This window comes from Impatiens glandulifera, unplaced genomic scaffold (genome assembly GCF_907164915.1).
Source record: "Impatiens glandulifera unplaced genomic scaffold, dImpGla2.1, whole genome shotgun sequence".
NCBI lineage: Eukaryota > Viridiplantae > Streptophyta > Magnoliopsida > Ericales > Balsaminaceae > Impatiens > Impatiens glandulifera.
The window spans coordinates 162,050-180,435 of record NW_025919658.1 but is presented as its reverse complement, the minus strand read 5'-3'; the positions used below and the strand labels follow the sequence as shown (position 1 = coordinate 180,435).

The 18,386-nt window shown below is 31.9% G+C and overlaps 1 pseudogene; it reads right to left on the bottom strand.

Annotated features, from left to right (window-relative positions):
- Positions 1 to 13,720: 13,720 nt before the first annotated feature.
- LOC124918309 lies at positions 13,721 to 15,580 on the bottom strand (annotated as a pseudogene).
- Between the last annotated feature and the right edge of the window lie 2,806 nt (positions 15,581 to 18,386).

Below are 18,386 nucleotides of genomic sequence, written 5' to 3'. Positions count from 1 at the left end.
AATTAAGATTTCTGCACTTTTGAAAGACCATTTTCTAAATTATCATGTCAAAGGATTCAGGTATGTATTCCTCTATTGTTTTCATATATCATGAACAAGGGTATGAATCTAAGGCATTATAAATTATGATTTAAGTTTTAGTGGGAGATTATAAAATTTCTAATGAGTGCTCTTGTTTAGGTTTTAAAAATAGACAGATTTGGTGCAATTTTGTGGAAAGAAATTGGCAACCTAGGGACACTTGGAGGTTAAAAAATAATGTGATTTCCAAGATGATAAGGGTTGTATTTAGAGTGAACTCATGAGAAACCCTCATTTAACACATTTTGGAAAAAAAGAATATTGTTTTTATTTAATCAAATGGCCAAGTCTGAAGGATATGCCAAATAGGATTGATTTTTAATTAAAAATGACCAAGTCATTTTCTCTTTTTTCCTTGCTTATTCAAACTCACGATTGGAAGAGTGGCCTTTTAGGTTCTTCAACCACCTTCAAGCCTTGGACTTGAGATCTTTCCATTTGGTCTTGAAAAATAAAACTAAAATTCCAAAAATACCCATTTCTCTATGGATTTTGATTTATTTTCATGGATCTAGAACTTTATTGATAATTCTTAAATCTTCTTCACTGTTCTTGAATCTTAATTTCTTTTTGATTTTGCTCTCCACGATCAATTTCCAAAAATCGTACAAAATCATTGTTAAATAAAAAAAATTATTAAAAATAAAATAAAATGATTATTCCTTTTTAAAAGAAAATAATCCTATTTAATCCTACCTTAAAGAATAAAAAATAACAAACTTAATTAAACTAATCTAACTTAATTTAATTAAAAACAACTAAACTAATTATTTAAAACCATTAATCAAATATAATTAATGATAACAAAATAACAAAAATATACTTAATTAAATGTTTTTTAAAACTTTATAAAAATATTAATATATATTGTATTTTATAAATACTAAGGTAATTAATTAAATAAAACCTTGAATATTCTAAGTATAATATATTTTCTAAGTGTCTTAAACAAATTACTACTTTAACTTATTAAAATTCAAAAATTAACTTTTCTTAAAAGTTTAATTATTTTCAAGATAGTTGTTTATAAACTAACAAAATTATGGGTGAAAAATGAGTGTCTAAAATATTATTTATCTAAATTATATTATTTTACTCATTTGAAATTTTATAATGATGAGAAAATTCAACTTACTTTCTGGGACATACTTACTTTCTGGGACAATGCAGCAACAAGTTTTTGATTTACCTAATTATGGTGATGAAATATTATGTGATTGCTACATGTTCATTGGTCCAAGATTATAAAGACTTGCTCTGCATCTAAGTTTATTCATATTTTTTCTTAATTATGTAATCTCACAAAAATGCTTTTGTAAAGTGAGTTTGTACTTTCTTCAATTTCAGCCACTAAAATTTACAAATTAATAAAAAGATTGGCTTTAAGCATTTAAAAAATGTTAAAATATACTTTTGTTGCTTATATACATATATTTTTGATAAGAATGTTTCTCAAAATGAAAAGGGTTTTGTTGTGAAACTTGTACTAGGTTTTTTAATGAACCAACTCTAATATAGGTGAGTAATTGGCGTGTCTATATAGCAATTAAAAATATCGCATGTTATGTTGTGTGTGATGTATGTGTTTGTTATTTTATAAATTAGGTTTAAAGTCAGCTTTTAGGTAGATAAATCAACTAAAATTGCTATGGTTATGGTATTCTATCGAAGTATAGATCAAATTATGACATAAGCATCATTTAGGTTTTTCTGAACCATTCGGACGAATACATGTTCTCTCCATACAACTATCCTCAATGGCCACACAAAAAATATTTTTTCAAATAAAGTTGACAGCTTACAATTTTAAGCACAACTCAAATAACTTCATCTACAAAATTTCAAAACTGAACAGACAAAAAATAATGTCTAAAGTTATAGTCAATATTTTATAGTTACAATTTCAATTATATTGTATAATTGTGTTTTATTTCATAAGTTATATTTTTTTCCTTTTGATAGTCAATTCACAAAGTCACTACAGATAACTGCAAGTTCATTCAATTAGATAGAATAACTTTTTAAAGAATGTTTAAACTTGTAATATTTTGATCTTTATGATATTAGTTCTTTACCGGTTATCATGAGCAACTCGTGATTCAACTCGTAAACTCGTTCGAGTTTACTATTCAACTCAAAGAAAATGAGTAACGAGTTGTAATAACTTGTTAGAGTGTAAAAACTTGTAATAACTTGTTAGAGTGTAAAAACGGTATTCACTCGCGATAGAAAAAATCAATCTGTGTTGATGAAAGGGAAGAAAACATGAGTTATTGCTTTTTACCATGGTCCCTCCACTCTCTTCAAATTACTCTTATTCATTCCATTCTTAGATATAGATAGAAAAATAGATATAGATTGAGATAGAAAGATGGATAGAAGATTGACAGAGAAGGAGAAATATAGAGATTTTGAGAGAACAAGAAAGATGGAGATGCGACCACCGAGATCAAGATGTACGTGGGGATGAGTTAGAGTTTTTTAATATTTATATTTTATATTTATATTTAATCTTATTGTAGTTAGGGATAAAAAGTTATCACTGGTAAAAAAATGGTCAAAACCGAAAGTGAAAACTCTCGGTTTTGACCCTATAACTTTCGGTATAGACCAAAATCCGAGAGTTAAGGTAACTGTCGCCATCCCTCGGTATTGACTCCGTCGTTAAAAATAATTGTGTATTTACCGAAAGATATCCTCTAGTTCTCGGGTTTTCTTCAAATGAGAAAAACCGAGAGTTATTAGCTTAACCTTCGTTTTTTCCCTTGAAAGAAAAACCGAGAGTTATTGAATGAACCTTCGGTTTTTCCTTTGAAGAAAACCGAGAGTTATTAGCTTAACTTTTCGGTTTTTCCTTTGAAGAAAAACCGAGAGTTATTAGCTTAACCTTCGGGTTTTTCCTTTTAAGAAAAACCAAGAGTTATTAGCTTAACCTTCGGTTTTTCCCTTTAAAGAAAAACCGAGAGTTATTAGCTTAACCTTCGGTTTTTCCCTTTAAAGAAAAACCGAGAGTTATTAGCTTAACCTTCGGTTTTTCCTTTGAAGAAAAACCGAAAGCTTCCATTTAACTTTCGGGTTTTCTCTTAAAAATTTACAAAATAGCCCTATTGTTTTGTGCTCAACCGAAACCCCATACCGAAACCTAAACCTGTTAAGCCAAACCAATCAATTCATAAAACAAAATCATCATTCCAAAATTCTCCAATCAATCATCCAAACAACATGTTTTACATTAAACCATTAAACATATTCAATCAATTCATATAGTCGAAACGTCTTAGAACTAGCTGGTGGGGGGAGGGGGTGGTTGATATTGCCGCATAAACATTTCAAAACTCTCTAATCTTGCATTCAATTCTAACCTTTCCTTCTCCTGTTTTGCACTTTCCCTATCCATTCTTGAAATCAATTCTACCTTTTCCGCTTGGATTTGATTAATCGTTTGAGTTTTTTCTTCATCCCTTTTCTTCAATTCCTCAAGTTCCATCGCCATTCTTTGATTCTCCTCAAACAATCGATCAGTGGCTCGTTGAGAATTGTTAGAACTTCGTAGATCCTGACGAAAGTGTGTGGGTCGGACGCCTGATCCCATACCGAATACTCCCCCATGTTTTTGGCGTCCGAATACTCTCTCCGTGAACTCAAAGTCTGATATTTCCGGTTCGTTACTTAGAACTTCCTCCATCTCAACCTGCAAATTTGAAATAATTTGTCAATTATATAATAATTTATAAACTAGTTATAAGTAATTTAATTAAATTCAATTCACTTACAATTTTCTCTTGAACGCGGTCGTCCGGGACGGGAGTTGGGTTTTCTTTTGTCGGTTTTGGGGTACGGGTCCTCTTGAACACTTCAACCACAGATGGAGCCCGTCCCATTTCAATCGCCTGTTGAAAAAAAATTTATATAACTCATAACAATCTTTATATTAAGTTATTATATAACTCATAACAATCTTACCAACTCTTCTTCAATTTGAGCAAACGGTCTACTTCCCGTATGATGCGGGAATTTCAGCTGCTTTCTGTTAACTATATTTGTGCTACTATTTTTCTGAAATTCAAATTAAAAAATTGAAGTTAGAATAACTAATATCATATTTTATTTGAATTATGAAACCGTACCTTAAATTTCTCCGTAAAGAAATGGTTGCGACACACAAACTCCCAATCATCTCGATCGTAGTCTGGTGGAGGATTGGCAAGTACCGCGGCCTCGTCTCCTTTATGGATGCGGATATATTCCTTGTGTAAATCCGAGTGCCATCTATCCCATATCTGTCTAACGTGTCCCATTGCGGTTTTTCGAAAAGAATCAATAGGACCATTAGTAGCCTCGAACGGATCCTGAAAATAAAAACATTCAAATGTTTTAAAATAATTATTGAATGATCAATGTATAATTAATTAATCTTTACCTTCGCAGCATTCCAAATGTAATCCAATTGGTCAGCACTTAATGCCTTCCACTTCAAAAGACGGTGCGAGACGGCTGAGGGATCCCGCACAACCGACCCCACATGTCTAGACCACCTTGTTCTTCCAACGTCAACACCGCCCGGCCTCCCATCTACCTCTCTAAAAGTGAGAGGAATCCTTGTCCCCGCTGGTCTCTTAGATAACGCAATATTCTTGTTTTTCCCTCGTCTCTTGCGGGCACAAGATTCTTCAAAATAGATCAAATTCATAATCAGATATGTGAATCAATTCAAACTATAACTAATTGTAAACAAGTTACCTGTCAATGATGGGTCGGGAGTCGATCCATGCTCCTCCTCTTCATCCACGTCCTGAGGGTCCTCGTGACCCTCGTCGTCAGCCTCATCGTCCTCATCCCCCACATTAGCAAACGTACTCTCTACAAACTCTTCTGCCTCAGCAGCCTCAACATCCTCGTCTGCTGGGGGAGCAGTAGCTATCGGGACTACAGCAATAAGTGGTGCATCTCTAGTAGACGATTCTCGGAGCCTTAAGTTTTCTGATTGTGCAATGAGGTTCTGGTACGGCTTTAAGAGTTTGCTGGGTGTTTTCCTCATACTCCACCAAGGTTCTTTACTACCTTTAAACATTGTTAATGCATACCATTAATAAATGAGCGACTAATTGAAATAAAGTAGTAATAAGAAATAATATATAGTAAAAAACAGATAATCTACCTAATTAATCTGATCTATATATTTGTAAACCGCGGTTTTATTTTTGTCACAATCTTCCAACCGGGTCGGGCTGACATATCAAGGGCGTAGAAGACTTGTTTTGCTTAACTCGCCAATATATACGGGTCTTGACTTTGGGTTTTTAAAAATCGGTTTACATTTATACTTACGAAGCCATATTTATCCACTTTCACTCCTAGTTCCCCGAGTGTGTTTCAAACCACTTACACTTGAATTAAACAACTCGTTTGTGAGAAAAGTATTGCACTTCGATTATATCTGTTAAAACTCCGTAGTATGACATAGTTTCAGAACCATTGAACCCTTCAACAACCACCCCACTATTTTGAGTTGTCAAACCTTCGTCGTGTTTTTCTGTACAGAATTTGTATCCGTTTACTTTACACCAAACATACATAGACGAGTACATACTTGGACCTTCTCCTAAGATCTTGAGGTCTCTTGATATGTCGTTAAATTCAGTTAATTGAGCAACCTATACATACATTTACCCGACATGTAGTTGTTAAAATAAATAGAAAGAGTTAGAATATATGGTTTTTAATGAACTCACTCTATGTTTGAAATATGCGGCAAACGTTTCTCCACGAGACTCGTTGTTATTGCAATACTGCATGTAATCTCTGCAAATAGATCGAATATTAAATAACATACTTTTTAATGCTAATTAATAACAGCAACATAGAATCTTACATGTAAAAAGGTTCAGCTTCGAGGCAATTTTTCAAAATGTATGAATGAGCTGTCACTCGATCGATATAATCCAAGTTGTATATTTTTCCGTTAGAAAGGTCTTCCAACGATGAAAATATAGAAATGCCCGAGATTTCAGTTTGTGCATTTTCTTGCTCTTCTTCCTCCATATACCTTGCACATAAACTAATACTCTCATTTACAAGATAGCTCTCGCTTATAGAGGCTTCTGGGTGGTTATTATTCCGCAAATATCTTTTCATTGTACCCATGTAATGTTCAAACGGATACATCCATCGATACTGAACAGGTCCCCCAAGCAAAGCCTCAAATGATAAGTGAACCGGGAGATGCATCATGATGTCGAAAATTGACGGCGGAAAAATCATTTCAAATTTGCAGAGTGTCAATGTAATATCCATGTACAATTGTTCGAGGTCCGCTTGAATCAACTCTTTGAAACACAACAACCGAAAGAACCGAGACAAATTTACTAACGCATCATACACATTATCTGGAAGTAATCCACGGGTTGCTAAAGGAATAAGATATTCCAACAAAATGTGACAATCATGACTCTTTAATCCCGAAATCTTTTTCTCTTCCAAATTTACACAACCACTGATATTTGAGCAAAAACCATCAGGCAACTTGAGATCTTTCAAGAATTTCCAAAAACGTTTTTTATTATCGGATGTCAAAGTGAAAGGCGCTTCTGGATAATGAACCACTCCTTCATCATTTATAGGATGTAACCATGACTTTATGCATAATAGTTGTAAGTCTTTACGCGCTTTAGGACCATCCTTCGTCTTCTCTTTCACATTCATTATTGTTCCCAACACGGTATCACAAATATTTTTCTCAATATGCATCACATCCAAATTATGTCTCAATAATAATGATTTCCAATAAGGCAAGCGGAAGAAAATGCTCAATTTGTTCCAATTGTCTCCCCGCGTTTCATGATATATCTTGGTTTTCTTGCTTAGATCCGTACTAAGAATTATGTCTTCTAGGTCTCGTGCTTGCTCGTAACTTTCTTGACCCGTTAACAATCTAAGGGGCTCTCCATAATCAGTTCGACCATCAAACGACTCTTTATCCCTTCTGTATTTGTGCTTCGGTGGAAGGAAGCGTCTATGACCCATGTAACATTGTTTGGAACCATGAACCAATCGAAGAGATACTGTGTCGTTGTTACAACAAGGACAAATAAATTTACCTTTCGTACTCCAGCCCGATAAATTCGCGTATGCGGGAAAGTCGTTAATGGTCCACAACAATGCCGCTCGCATGTTAAAGTATTGCGAGGTGTGTGCATCAAACGTTCTCACACCAGTTTGCCACAGTTCAGTCAACTCGTCGATCAATGGCTGGAGAAATATGTCAATCGCATCTCCCAGACTCTTTGGACCCGGAATTAACATAGATAAAATAAAATTGCTAGAATCCATACAAGTAGAGGGTGACACATTATAAGGAACGAGAATAACCGGCCAAACACTATATGACTTTTTTCCATTTGCAAATGGTTGAAACCCATCGCTTGATAAACCTAGTCTTACGTTTCGAGAATCAGATGCAAAATCTTTATAATTTTCATCGAACGTTTTCCAGGTTAAGGAATCAGCGGAATGTCTCAACGTATCACTATCAACTCTTCCTTCTTTATGCCATCTCATCATTGGAGCCGTTTTTGAGGACATGTATAGTCTTTGCAGTCTTGGTATTAGAGGGAAATATCTCAACACCTTCTTTGGAATGAATTTCCCATTTTGCTTCTCTCGAACTGTCCCACTTGTTTGGTCGACTTTCCATCTTGAAAGACCACAAACTCTACAAGAATCTTCATTTATGTCGTCTTTCCAAAATAGCATACAGTTGTTCCTACATGCGTCTATCTTGTAATACTTAAGCCCGATATCAGTAATGAATTTTTTACTTTCGTAGTAGGAGTTTGGCAATTGAGCGTCAATCGGTAATATGTAGTCTTTAAGTAGACGCAACACCATATCGAACGAAGAATTTGTCCATTGACACACATTCTTTATGTGAAGTAGTTTCAATAGTGCCGATAATTTCGTTATTCGAGCACCTTCATACAATGGCCGTTTGGAATCATCAAGCAATTTATAAAATCTCTGCGCATCTTCGACTGGTTCATGGTTGTTCGGGACATCATTAACGTTGGAGAACATATCGTTTATGAAATTGTGCATATAACGTTCTTCATTGACCTCTTCGTTAACTGTATTATTCGTCTCCGTTCTCGGATCGTTGAATTCTGGTACGGCATCCTCTGACTGATCATCATCATCATCATCGTAGTCATCGCCATCTTCATCGACATCTTCATTAACCACTTGAGTAGTACGTCTTTTTTCTCCATGACAATACCAGTACTCGTAATGCACATTTATTCCATAAATGATGAGGTGAGTCTTCACTTCGTCTATTTCCATAAACGGCGTGTTCAAGCATTTCACGCAAGGACATTTCACTTTTTGTCGGGATGTACTCCTAACAGCAAACTCGAGGAATTTGTCAACACCTTCCTCGTAATCTGGATGATCTCGACGTAAGGTCATCCAGCTTTTATCGGGTACTTCCATCTTTCTAATAAAATGGAAAACAACCCACATTATTATTTACTTAACTTTGTCTAAATTAATTAGGATTACATATTTCTAACATAATCTCTACATATCCAACAAAAATTCCACCGTAAATCTAGCATACATATAATCTAACATTATTTCATTCTTACACATTTCAAACCAATCAATTATAATCCAACATAATTTTATTCATACACAATTCATTCCATATATCAATTCCAACCTAAAATGAAATCTAATTCAAACTCAATCTAATTCAACATTTCAAACATAATCTAACATAATTAATCAACCCAAACATAAATCAAACTTAAGTCTCACATTAAAATCTAACATAAATCAACCCTAAACATAAATCAACCCTAAATATAAATCAAACTTAAATCTAACATTAAAATCTAACATAATTCTAACATTAAATCTAACATAAATCTAACATTAAATCTAACATAAATCAAACATTAAATTACTAACCTAACCATATAATAAAACAACAATAACTAACCTTGCACAAAAAGAGCAACGAAGAAGAAGAGCGGGCGGTGTACGTAGATCGAACAATAATAAACCCTATTAATCAAACAATAAAGTATGAATCAAAAACCAAATCCAACAAATCATACAAAATTAACTCAAACCAAAATCAAAATAAAAATCAAACCAATCTAAACTAAATCAAACCAAAATCAAACTTCAATCCAACCAAAATCAAATCAACATCAAACCAATCTAACCTAAATCAAACCAAAATCAAATTTCAATCCAACCAAAATCAAACCAACGTGAAACCAATCCAACCTAAATCTAACAAACATCAAACCAATCTAACCTAAATGAACAATAATCAATGCATTCACAAACTCAAATCTAACCTAAACAAACAATAATAATCAATTCATTATTCAATACATGACTCTAACCTAAAGTTAACCAAAATCATACCAAAAACAAATAAAAATCAAACCAAAACCTTAATTTAAACAAGATCTAATCTAAATCAAAATGCAATCAAACCAAAATCAGACTTCAATCAAACAAAAATCCAAATTCTAACCTAAAATTCATACCTAAAATTCATACATACAAATTCAAACCTAAAAATCTAACCTGAACTACAATCCTAATTCTAATAAACCAGCATTTCAATTCAAATATATATATATATAACAGATTACCTTTGGTCGGAGGAGAAGAGCGGCTGAAGGAGGAGAAGACCAGCGGCTGAAGGAGGAGAAGACCAGCGGCTGAAGGAGGAGAAGGGCGTCGGTCGGTGGCGGCGGCGTCGTCGTCTGTCGCTCGTCGTCTTGGGTCGGCGGCGTCTTCAATCAGGCGGCGTCGATTGTGGGTGGCGGCGTCGATTTCGGCTAAGGGGGCGGAAGAGAGAAGCGGGAGCAAAAACGGGGAAAGAAGAAATGGGAAGAAGAAAAGGCGAATCGGGTTTCTATTTTTTTTTTTTAATTATTACCGAAAGTTTAAATAAAACTTTCGGTTTTTACATTGATCAAAACCGAAGGTTTTAATAAAACTTTCGGTTTTTAATCAATGTAAAAACCGAAGGTTTTATTTAAACTTTCGGTTTTGATCAATGTAAAAACCGAAAGTTTTATTTAAACTTTCGGTTTTTGATCAATGTAAAAACCGAAGGTTTTATTTAAACTTTCGGTTTTATCAATGTAAAACCCGAAGGTTAGACTAAAACCTTCGGTTTTCATTTTCATATTTCCGAGAGATGTCAAATAATCTCTCGTTTTTGATAACTAATTCCGAGAGTTCTATAATAAACTTTCGGTTTTACAATTTGACAAAATTTTAAATTCATTTGTTTATCACTTTCTAATAGCATTGAACATCATCAATTTAACTCATTTCATATCCTTAAAACATTTCCCAATACATATGATCAAACATTACACAAATATATAAGATAATCAAACACAAACATTCAAATACACTTCTCTATATAATCAAACACATTCATAAACATTTTAACATTAAACACAATATTAATTTTTAAAATACAACACACAATAGATTATATTAGTTAGGAGTCTATATGTGAAGGTAAAAAACACTATAATTTAAGAAATGAGAAGTGATATTTCCGAAAGTTTTATCATTACTTTCGGAAATAGCCATCAAAACCGAAAGATTTAGATAACACTCTCGGTCTTGGAAATGGTAAAACCGAAAGTTATATTATTAACTTTCGGTTTTTGATAGTTATTTCCGAAAGTTCATTAAATAACTTTCGGAATTATCACTTTACCACTTGTTAAATTCATTTGTTTATCACTTTTCTAATAAACTTGAACAACATTAATTTAACACATTTGATATCCTTCAAATATTGCATAATCCATATGATCAAACATTACACACATTCATAAGATAATCAAACATAAACATTCAAATACACTTATCTATATATAATAATCAAACACAACCATAAACACTTTAACATTAAACACAATATTAATTTTTAAAATAGAACACACAATAGATTATATTAGTTAGTAGTTAATATTATTTTGTTAAAAATAAAATAATTTAGGAGTTAAGATATTTTTAATCTATGGGCAAAACCGAAAGTTTATTTGAAAACCTTCGGATTTTACCCTTCCCACACTTTTTAATCTAAGGGCAAAACCGAAGGTTTTCAAATAAACCTTCGGTTTTTACCCTTCCCCACACTTAGAAAATTTTCAGATATTTTTATACATGGGTCAAAACCGAAGGTTTTCAAATAAACCTTCGGTTTTTACCCTTCCCCACTCTTAGAAAATTTTCAGATATTTTTATACATGGGGCAAAACCGAAGGTTTTCAAATAAACCTTCGGTTTTTACCCTTCCCCACACTTAGAAAATTTTCAGATATTTTTATACATGGGTCAAAACCGAAGGTTTTCAAATAAACCTTCGGTTTTTACCCTTCCCCACACTTAGAAAATTTTCAGATATTTTTATACATGGGGCAAAACCGAAGGTTTTCAAATAAACCTTCGGTTTTTACCCTTCCCAGATATTTTTATACATGGGTCAAAACTGAAGGTTTTCAAATAAACCTTCAGTTTTTACCCTTCCCCACACTTAGAAAATTTTCAGATATTTTTATACATGGGGCAAAACCAAGGTTTTCAAATAAACCTTCGATTTTTATCCTTTAGATTTTTTTAAAAGAGGGTTAAAACCGAAGGTTTTGAAATGAACCTTCGGTTTTGGCCAGGCTATTTTTTTTTAAAAGATTAAAAGTAAACAAATAGAACATATAATTAATTAACAACATATTCAAACCAAACCAAAACAAACCAACCAAACATAATACTAATAATTCATGAATATTAAAACAAAACACATACAAATATTGTCATCGTTCGTACGGAAAAACTAATAAAAACATAATAAATCTAGAAATTAATTAATTATTAGATGGGGTGGAAGGAGGGGGTGGTTGATTCAGTCGACTCCTCAACACCACAAGTTCCTGTACGAGATTCTCTAATCTCTGGGCCATTTCGGCCCTGTCCGTTTTAATTTCACTAAGCAAACGACCTCTTTCCGCATCCCTTAATCGGATTTGTTCCATTTCCAGCGTCATTTGTCTTACCTCTTCCTCACGTGCCGCAATTTCTGATTGTGCTATCAGATTCTGGTAAAAAGGATGCAGTTTCTCCGGTGTACGTCGAAGTCTCTTCCATGTCGAATCACCCATATCCTAAATGCATTTTCAGATATATGTATATATATATTAATCAAAAAAAATAGCGTAAACTTGCATAAATCTAGATCTATAATATATATATATAAACTTAAGAAATCTAAATCTTATAATAAACAAAACAAAAAAAACCAAATGAAACAAATTACTTGAACGAGAGAGGAGAAGAAGAGGAGAAGAACCGCTTGGAGGAGGCAGGCGGCGGCGGCGCGGAAGAGAGAGAAAGGAGAGATGAGTGAAATGAAAAAGAGAAGGGTTAGGGTTTGTATTTATAGAGGTTGATGCCGAAGGTTTTCATAAAACTTTCGGTTTTGATATTAGTCAAAACCGAGGGTTTATTAAAGACCCTTCGGAAAAAACCAATACCAAAATTAGAATTTTTTTTTAATGAGCAAAACCGAAGGTTATTTGTAAAACTTTCGGAAATGAACTTTTCAAAAAAGGCAAAACCGAAGGTTCTTTTAATAACCTTCGTAATTAAAAAACCAAGGGAAATCAAAACCGAAGGTTTTTACAAAAACCTTCGCAATTAGCCCACATCCAACACTTCAAATTTTTTTGGGTTTTTTGGGAATGTAAAAACCAAAAGTTCTTTGTAGAACTCTCGGTAATGATTAATAAAACTGAAGGTTTTACACCCCTCTCGGAATCTATTTTTTATACCGAAAGATTTGTTTCTCTTGGGAGTATTTAGGAGAGTTTTACAAAACCTTCGGTAAAAACCGTCGGTAAAGGTCATTTTTTACCAGTGTATATATATTAAAGAATAATTAAGTTGATTAGTTATATTTTAGTTTTATTATTATATGGTTCCGTTTTTTTTTTCTATTTATAATTATATATATTTTAATAATTAATGTACTTTTAGAGTAGATTTTACGATTCGATTTTTATTTACGAGTTTACAAATCTTTAACGGTTTTGCGTAAACTATCAATTTTAAAAGTCTTGATAATGAACGTTAATGCTAACCATGATTTAATCCAATAAGATGACTATAATTAATGTATTTATAATAAGAGAGGACGTGATATAACTAAGTAACATGAACGATAACAAATTTAAAATTGCTAACCAAATAAAGAACGGTAGATACTACTTAGTTGATTTTCTTCATTTTGTTCAACAAGCTGTGGAAGCTTAATAATCTTTCATGAAAATTGAAGGGTATTTTTTGTCATAGTTAAATTTTGGTAGTTCTTAAATTTTATATGTTAATGTGTTCTTTGTTTGTTTTCTATACATTCTACATACTTAAATACATTTTATACTTCAATTTTATATGTTATTGTCTTTAGTTGTGCAACACCAATTTTAATAATATAACATGAGTTTATTAAATACAGAATAACAACAAAACAAAGGAAATGACCACCGCCACCTCCATCTTATTATAACTTAGATTTGGTACTTTAATTTAATTGATACGTTCATGCAGTACTAACGTGGGATAACTTAGCTTTTCCGCTTTTTGTGGGATAAAAACCTTGTATAGCTATGCCGCATTTCCCTTCTCCTTTACCGCTAGGAACATCGTTCCTCTTGATCCTCATATATCCTCTTTCACCCCAATTCGTTCCCCATGAATTCTTCACTATCCAATAATCAAGTCCTTTCACACTTCCATATCCCACCACCAACACTGCATGATTTAGGTTGGTTCCGCAGTTTCCCGTGAAAATACCCTTCCATAACCAAAAGAATCACAAAATATTCACTTATAGATCTATATCAGAATCCAAAATAATATAACTTTCCACTACTTACGTACCGAGACATAATTTTTGAATTCCTTGCCATAAGCTTCAATGTTGACACTGATGGGCTGGTGTGCGACAGCTTTCTTTAAACCATTTTCGTCGTTGCTTGGTACTCTTTCATAACTGTCTATGCTCACCACCTTTGATTTCACCTGCAATCAATCAACCAAATGAGTAGCTAGACAGATTTATAAAAATTAACAAGCCCAAAAGTCAAGCTCACGATTGATAACCTTCGTGGCATTGCAGGTGCCTTTGGCTTCTTGATAAGGATAATCTTTCTCCCTGTCTATACCGTAGCGAATAATGAAATCTAAAGCGGTACGAATGTACCCGGCTTTGCAGCCTTTGCTAGTTTTCTCGCAGTCAACAAGTTCTTGCTCTGACAAATCAATCAGCTGTCCTGTTACTATCTTGTTGATACTTTCCACCGCTGCAATCGCCGAGAAAGCCCAACAACATGCTGGTATTTTAAAAAACAACACAAGATCAATATATATATATATATATATATATATATATATATATATATATATATATATATATATATATATATATATATATATATATATATATATATATGAACTCAAATTGTTCCAAAACTATATTTTTTTAACCACATTTATTCCCATACTTAGCTAGAATTAACCATATAATAAATCATGACATTTACTCCAACATAATGTATCTTAAATGAGAATCAAACCAAGATATTTTTATATACAAGCTAGTAAATTCAATTGTTCTAATACTATTAAATTATTTTCATCTTAGGCACATACTTTTGACTTTATATTTTTATCAAATTGTTCCAAAACTATTAAATTACACTCTGAGACAAATACTTTTTACTTTTGTTTTATTCTCTCTAAAAATGGAAATAGCCGAAACTATAGATAGAGACAACTACAACATAATAGTCACAAAAATATAATTTATTATCTATCAAGTATTATATATCACCATTTTTGTTATAAATAATAATACTAGTTATCTACTTATCTTAGTTGTTTAATAGTTTGATTGAATGACTTGGAGTCATACTAACTTTCTAATTTAGAAATCTTACCGCATTTTCCCTGGTCCCTAATCGGTGAGACGGCGCCTTTCGTCCTCCAATCAACGGACTCCGGGAGAATTTCACCTGATGACACAGCATACCTTTGGCTGTCCAGCTCTGACTGATCAGATTGGAGATCGGCATCATAATTCATGCCGAGGTAGTAGGATCGATACTCTTCATCGGTCAGATCGGAAAACACGTTCAATCCAACTTTGTAGGTCCGGTTCTCGGAGTTATGAGCATCTATGAAGACCAAATTATCCTTAAAAATTTCGAAACACTTTTCCATTCTCTACCATCCACTTTTTGTAAATATTCATAATTTCTTCGTCGGTTCTGGATTTTGATTGGTGATTGTTATCATACTCGATGATTGACATGTCCGCCATCATGAGGCTGAGGGAGGCGGAGAAGAGGGCTAGGAAGAGGAGGAGGATGGTGGTGGTGGCCGGAGTAGTCATGTTTAATTAATGGTGTGAGTCTCAAGGATGAAATGAGGATTATTTTATAGATGAATATATTTATTATTTAAATATTTTAAGAGAATATTTTATTCAATTATCTTCTTATTGATTTTTTTTATTATTTATATTTGAGTTATTAGGATAGGCCTGAATTGTTTTTTTTAATATAATTTTCATTAAATATTTACTTATAATTTAACAATCATAATTACCAAAAATAAAATTAAAATGTTAATTTGACCTTTAGTAAAAAAAATTGTTGAATAAAATAAATTAAACTTTATTTGATATTTAAATTTTTGATAATTTTTTTATTAATTGTTTTTACTGTTTATTTATTTATTTATTAGGATTATTTTTTGAATATAAAAAATATATACAAATAGCAATAAATTATCTGAGCGATTGTCGAATGTCCTACAAGGAGATTGTATACGATTCTCATATGCTTGTACATTATGTACATTGTCACAATATCGCAAATATATTATGTAATTTTACCGGAATCTAATAAGATAGGTTGAAGACTATCATTAGTTATTGGGATAGGTACAGGGAGAAATGACTTACAAAAACCTTATTTACAAGATAGATCTCTATCCTTATAATTTTTTAATGTATTATCTAGTTGAAAATAAATCGGAGAACATTTAACAATGAAAGTATGTTCTTAAGAATTATTTACAATGTCTTCCGACATGAGATTCGAAAACTTATGAATTTATGTAAAGACATTATTGTTCTTCTTGAAACCTTTCAACTAATTAATTGTAGTATGTTTCTTAATTTATTTTTGCTTTTTAAACTTTTTTTTCATATGTATATTTTTGTTGTTGTACTTATAAGTGTTTTTTTTTTATTAAATGGATTATTTTTTTTAAACAAAGTATAAACCTTTATACATAATAATATAATTGATAGTTAGATACATTATCTTGTTACATGGGTTTAGAAAATTTATTCAAAAAAGTTTTAAATGTTTAGAAATTTTGTTTGATGTTGTTATTGTTTTTCCAAATTTAAGTTTTTATAATATTGTTTGTTATTGCACCCTGCAATAAGAAACACTCCTTTTATGATTCTTAATTAGGATTGGAAATCACAATATTATAAATTTGGATAATTTGAAAGATAAATTTTACATAAAAAAATGTTCTGAATAAACTAATATTTTTTAATGAAATTTTAGTTTACACATATAAACATCAATAACTTTTTGAACATTACTCTAACAAAATCCAATTTACAAATTGGCCTTACAAGCTACTAATTTTTTCCTTTATAAAATGAGAAGATATTTTTCAAGAAATAACTTCATTCTGTTTTTTCCCCTTAAATTAGATGAACACGACCTCTACAGTTCTATAGTCTCTTATTTTAATTTAATATATTTTTATGGAACTTAAATATTATATTTTGCTCTCATAGACCAACACTGTTTTAAAAATTTTAATTGTATTAAATAATTATTTGGTTTTTTAAATTTAACTTGCTAAATTTTTTAAAATGACATATTCAAGATATTGGTTTGTTAATACCCTTCAATTATATTTGAAATTTATACAAACAATTTATTTCATCCACTTAAAACTCAACTCAAACCAATTTTATCGACATAATTTTAGTCAAGAGATAATAAGTATAGTGTTCCTATATATAAAACTGAGTTTTAAATATGTTCATAAATATAATTTTGTTTGAAATTGCTTTCTATACATGTATTTTTGTTTGAATTTTTTTTTATACATTTATTTTTATTTGAAATAGTTAGTATTTCAAACGGTACAAAATTAAGAATATAACTCCAAATATGAATAATTATTATTTTATGGCCGAAATTTAAACCATCTTCATAACTAATTTAAAATTATAGATCGCTTAAGATTTCAACTAGGTTGTGTTTCTTAGATTTTGATTATAACTTATTTTGACTAATAAATTTATTTCATTTTTAAATCAAATTAAACACTAGTAGAAAAAGAGGTATCAGTAAGGCCGAAAACCGTTACTGAACGCATCAAAGGCCGTTACTGATAACTATCTGTAACGGCGAATAAAATCTTTACCATCTGTTACAGACACGACCGTCACTGAAACTACGCAGACATTAGTAACGGTTGTCGAAAGCCGTTACTGGTAGTCATTGGACAATAGTAACGATTCTAGCCGAGTTAAAGCCGTTACTGAAAAGCATTCAATATCAGTAACGGTTTTTGAAAACCGTTACTGATAGTCATTGGACAACAGTAACGGTTCTAGACAAGTTAAAACTGTTACTGTTGTATAATGACTATCAGTAACGACTTTCGACAACCGTTATTGATGTTGAATGCCTTTCAGTAACGGTTTCTTATTTGTTAAACCGTTATAGATAAACTTATAGTAACGTTTTTTAATGCATAAAACCGTTACTAAACAATAATCGTTTTTTTATTTCATATTTGTACCTATATAACAATCATCAATAACCAAAAACCACAATCATCAATAACCAAAAACCACAATCATCAATTCAAAACAACAATCATCCACAAACTACAATCCATCCACAAACTATAATCATATCTTAAATCCACAAAAATCATTAATTAACATACTTTAAATAACACATACATTTCAAAAACTACATAAACCTTCAACTAACCAGAATTCAAGTGGGAGGGGAATCATCACTAGTCGGAGGGGCATCATCTCTAGTGGGAGGCGTAGGTGGACGTCGAGGGCGAGCGTTAATAGGAATCAAGAATAATATGAAGTTCATTTTCTCCCTCATCTCAATCATCTCATCCTACATTCTTTCACGCTCTTC